Consider the following 5666-nt stretch of genomic DNA (forward strand, 5'->3'; position numbering starts at 1 on the left):
ATTATGGTGCGTCCCCCCCCCCCCCCCCCACACACACACTCCTTTTCTTTTACTGAAAATGATAACATTGCATCTGAAGAAATTAATACAAAGAATTAATTCGCAAACTAATATCCAGTAACTGTAGTCTAGAAAAAGATTTCATGGATGGGTGATTGTGACACTAAATGGAGAAAGGTAAAGGAACAAATAATGTTTCTCAGCCACATGTTTTTCTCCTTTTATTCATACACTCGTTGAAAGTGCAATCGAGGGAGAGCCATGAACTAGGAAGACTTAGGTCCTCATGAGAAACAAATCGGAGGCTTTAGGTAGCATCATAAAATAGCCATTTAGTACATTGACCTCGTGTATTTAAAGATTATGAGATTTTACAGTAGTTGGGTTATAAAATATCAATTTAGAGCAACAGCAAATTTCCTGATATTCATTTCAGTTTATAGGCAATTCCTGTTCTGACATAAATGTATAGGCCTGGCCGACAGGATCTCTGGCCCAACGTTGCATTTTCCTTTGAGGTTGAGATTTGAGAGAAGTCTCAATGGCTTTTACTCAGAAAATCAGTGGGCTAAAAGGTGCCTCCTTCGTCAAGCCATTTGTATTATAGAAAGCTTTAAAATGGTTCTATTATTTATTGAAGCGCTCACACTTTTTTTTTTCCTTCTTCTTTCAGTTTCTGGGCCAGCAAGGGACATGGAGAATATCAGGAATGTAGAGTTTACATTATTCTGCTTTGAAGCATGTATATAGCTTCAGAATCCTGTACATCACTAATTGTGATGACTAAAGCTGAAGTATCACTAAAAGAATACTGCCATTATGAGCCATTTGCTGTGTTAATATTCAGATGAAGAGTCTTTTTGGTTCACACTTCATTGCAAAATTAGGGCTTTTTTTTTTCTTTTTTCTTTTCTTTTTTTTCCCCCCTGCCTTTAAGATACACGCTTATTGAATGTATTTAAATTACTAGCTAATTTTTTCGGAGGAAAAAGCCCAGAGGCAAGTGTAAAACTAGTAGCTACAGAAAGCTGGAGAATCAGATGTCTGCTGGGCAAATTGACAGAACTCATTAATCTTCGATGCTGTGTGCTATAGAGTCTGTCCTTTCGTGCACCTGCGCAAGCCTAAAGTCATTACACGATGGCACTATTAATACTGAAGAGCTTGAGTGGGGAGAGGGTTATCTTCTCTTCTTAGTAATTGATTGCCAGCTGATTAGTGGACAACATTTTTCTTGCTGTATAATTGCCTTTGTGCTATCATAGCCTCTCTGACCTGGGTTGAGGCCATCTTACTGATTTCGAGGTCCTGACAATGGCACCGCAACCCTGAAAGTAATGAACTGGAACTCAATCTTTGCAAATTCCCCAAACAGAAGATGCCAGTTAAATGTGTTTCAATAATACCCTGAATAACGGCAATCATACTATAGATCAAAAAAAAAATTTTTTTTTCCTGCCAGGAAAACCAAAGAATTCTATTTAGAAAAAGTTTGCATTTAAGGAGAAATAAGCCGAAGTCACAATAACATATATTTTCATCTTTTACAGCTCTGATGTACTTATCACAAGCTAGTTTTGTGGGTTTTTTCTTTTTTTTTTTTTTTTTAAAGATCTTCATGGATAAATGCTAATGGTAAATAGATTCTTATTAATTCTTAGGCCAACAATATGGCTTTTGGTTCAAGACAGCTGAAAACATATGTAGGCCCAAGCAGAGAATTAGAAGATTTTAATGTCTTTTAAAATTGCATGATAGCCAAAAATATCAAATAATGGCTTCTTCTTTATCATAAAAACATTTGATTATGTGCCCTTTATACCTTAAGACACTGAGCTAAGAAGGAGAAAATGGAAAAGTATATGCTTTAAATCTTATGAGTTTAATAGTTCAGCAAATTGGAAGTGAATGAGTAGTGTAGGCTTTCTGTCTAAATGTCAGTCATGCCAAGAGGGCTTCCCCAAGGGTAACCTTCACATTTATGCAGATAGAAGTAAAAATATAACAATCCACTGACTAAGAGTATTAAGCAGCAATCTCTAAACTTTTAAAGGAGAAAATCCTACTTGTGGAAGAGAATTAGGTAGCCAATACAGAAGATCTATCTTCTTAGAGTACGAGGTCAAACTTTTCCTTATGCGAAAGCTGATATACATAGAAGACTGTTGTGAGGCCAGTAGTCTCCATCTTGAGCCAGATATCCTAATGCTTTCAGGAACGTACTCAGCAATATTTGCTCATATTTTTAATTGAGATCGCTGACCCAGAAAAGCAGCATTAATTAATTAGCTAGTAATTTAATGGCATTACTAAACTTGCCTTTCAAAACTCAGAGAGGTGTATTTTCACAAACTTTTCAACAAGAAAGCCGTGTGTTAGCACACACTATCCTAACTCAACAAGTATGGTATTGGCAACTAACAGCCGTCTTGTCTTCAACCATTGTCATTTGTTTCATTTTGAGGAATTTTGGGAGTATTATCAATCACAACAAAGCAAATAACAGCAATGTTGAAAATTTTAGTAAAGAGAGAAATAAGTTATGAAGCAAATAAGGTTGAGATAAAATATAGAAAGGGGTGAGACAATGAGAAGTGTTATAATGCATTGTGAATTAATCATTTGACAGCGAGAAAATTCTGTAATAGAGTGAATCAGTCATAAAGTGAAAAGTACAGCATGTATGTGTTCAACTATAATTAACAAGAGATAAAAAAATGTGATTGATGGAAAATCTTTTAAGTGTGTGGCTGAAGATCAAAGTAAATTCTGAGTGCACATTATCTTAATGTAAATTCAGTGGAAGGTTAAGAATTTGAGAACCTGAAAGCTAAGCATAGTGGAACACTGATGAAACTTTCATCAAGCCCCAGATGGAACTTACTCAATCTACACAACATCAAAGTGAGTGGTCAGCACATTGGAAGTGGGACTGTGACTGCTGAGGAGTTACCTATTACCCTTGCTGTGATTATTACAGGAAGGGTTATTTGCTTCAATGGATCTTCAACATAGATGAAATTGATCTACTCTAGAAAAAGATGCCTGAAAATATGACATAAGCAAGGCTTAAAGCTATCATGGGCCAACTCATACTCCTATTTGGCAAAAGGATCTGAAACTGCAGCTGAAACGCCTCATTCTTTTTGTACAGAAAATCTAATACCTTATCTGAATATTATTAAAATGTCTCTCAAATCAAGAGTCTAAATTATACTGAGTATTTTTGAAGATTGTTTTTTTGTACTGCATCACTCCTGAGATTAAAAAATACTGTAATCAGAATATGCTACCTTTAAAATATTTTTTGCCATGATAATTCCCATGGGCATTGACTTTTTTCCTTTCGTTATTTAATGATTATCATTGTAATAGCCAGGTTATTTGCTTCCATCTAAAATCCACTTTAATTCTATAACCAATGAACTAGAATTTTATTTATTTATGCTTTAAGAAAGATGATCTGATACTAAATGTTTAAAATGACTAAGTAAAAGCATTTTTCTACTTCTTTCAAAATCCACCAATAAAAACTGTAAGTATATAAACTAGAAATAGAAAACATTCCATATTTTTAAAAAAAGCAAAATATCAGCTACAACAAAAAATGAACATAAGTAAGCATGCCTGAGGAGGAGGAGTCAGAGAACCCATGAGTGCCATCTTATACCCAGAGCAGGACCTATTATTTCCCTAAAAGTGAATGTCTTTGTACTGAAATAATCTTTTCTAAGGATCTTTTTATTGGAGATGAGATCTAAGGATGTGAGTGTGCCAAGAAAGAAGTGGGAGATGGTACTGAAGGAGAGACATATCAACAAACCCTCTTACTCCCTGTTTTTTCAACCATCTGTTTTAAGAAAGTGGTGCTATAGATGAAGAAGGGTAGTTTATGGGGCATTAAAGGGGATGATTTTAAGTTTGAAGATCGAGTACAGTACAAACATTGACATTTTGATTGTGTAATGAGCATACCGACTCTAAAATCTTCACTATAGGCATCATTTCAACATATTTTCCTAAAATATTGTTGAAAGGTGCTAGTTTTTGAAAAATGTGCTCTTGGTCAGCAATAATTCCCTTTCCTTATTTGTTTGCTTACCACTTTCCCCTGGCAATATGGATTTGTTTAGTTAGTAAGATACACATTCCATAGAAATTGTTGACTGCTTTGACTTAACCCTCTTCATCGCTTCACATGACTTTTCCTTAATTAGTGAGCCCCGCTTGAAGGTAATAAAATCAAAGAACTAACATGGGACCTACAAACATATGCTATAAAATAAAAGGAAAAAACAACAATCAGAAGGCAAACAAGAAAATTATAAGAATTATAGGTGTAATAGGAAAAAGCAAACATTTCAGACATAAGGCAGTGCAGGCCACTTGCTCTCTGTTTAGAGACAAGTGTAGTAGTTTTTTCAAAGAAAAAAAATAATTTAATGAAAAGATATGAAAAGAGAGCTTATAGTGATCAAAAAATAAATGGAAAAGAAGGGGTCAGCAGGTGGCATAGTAGTTAAGGTGCTGGAATCCCACAGGGCCTATCATAGTTCGAATCCTGGACCTGGTGGCTTGAAACTCATGTGTGTGCATGCCCAAAATCCCAGGAGGAGAAGGAATGTGGTGTGGCTGTCCCCACCTGGTGTGGGGGGGATAATTTCTCACTTTTCCTCTCACTGTGTGTCTCTCTCTCCAGTGAGTGCATGCACCCTATGGGAAAAATCTTAAAAAAAAATAAAGAAATGGAAGAAAAAACAAAAATATTGCAGAGATGAAAGCCATGTAAAAAGGAAGAATATGAGTCAATATGACTGAAAATGCAATTCTAGTTACTAAACAAAGACTACAAAAGTGAAACAGAAAAAAATATATAAAAGGATACAAAAGTGAAAAATGAAGATTTTTTTTCTGCTGAGACGTACCCCTCCAGATTCATTTCTACTGGCCTTTATGCACTAAGTGTCTAGACAGGTCTAAGTGAACAGGATACAAACATCTGAATAAGATTAGGGTCAGAATATTCCTCTATTCCCACTGAATCTGTAGCACAAAGAGTGAAACCAGAACAGAAGAGAGATTGCAGGTCACCTCCTCCTGCACAGCTCTGAAAACTCAGATTGAGCTTCAAGATTTAGGAAGAAACACACCATCCATCAGATGACTAGAAATCACCCCAGGGTCACAAGAAAAATGAGAAAGCAAAAAATACCTCTCCTCCAATGGAAAAGAGTAACTTCTCTTCATCCTCAGACAGTACAATGAAACTCATGGCAATGTCAGATAAAGAATTTAGAATATTCATAGTGACAAAGCTAACAGAGATGGAAGAGAAGAGAGACAATGAACTGCAGAAGAGGCAGGAGAAAGGAACTGAAGAGTTCCAGAGGTGAGGAAATTCTTGCAAAATCTAAAAGTGGAAATACACACTATAAAAAGAATTAAATGGACCTGTTAGAGATGAAGGCTATAACCTTTATCCTTTTGCAGGAAGGCAAAACCTCCCTTGAAAGTATTAAGAGCAGACTAGATTATACAGAAAATTGAATCTCAGATGTACAAGATAGAATCACTGGCTTAGAAAAATCCACCATGAAGACTGAGAAAATTCTCCCCAAAATGAGAATAATATACAAGAAATACTAGATGCAATCAAATGTCCAAAC

General features: G+C 35.5%; 1 long non-coding RNA gene across 1 annotated transcript in view; it reads left to right on the forward strand.

Moving 5' to 3' along the window:
• The window catches only part of LOC102487152 (uncharacterized), a 99196-nt gene extending 98488 nt beyond the window's left edge, over window positions 1-708 (forward strand). The window contains exon 9 of the long non-coding RNA XR_001369808.1: window positions 674-708. This is a non-coding gene — a long non-coding RNA (uncharacterized LOC102487152). The remainder of the gene's footprint in view (window positions 1-673) is intronic.
• Window positions 709-5666: the final 4958 nt, after the last annotated feature.

This window comes from Tupaia chinensis, unplaced genomic scaffold (genome assembly GCF_000334495.1).
Source record: "Tupaia chinensis unplaced genomic scaffold, TupChi_1.0 Scaffold147417_1, whole genome shotgun sequence".
NCBI lineage: Eukaryota > Metazoa > Chordata > Mammalia > Scandentia > Tupaiidae > Tupaia > Tupaia belangeri.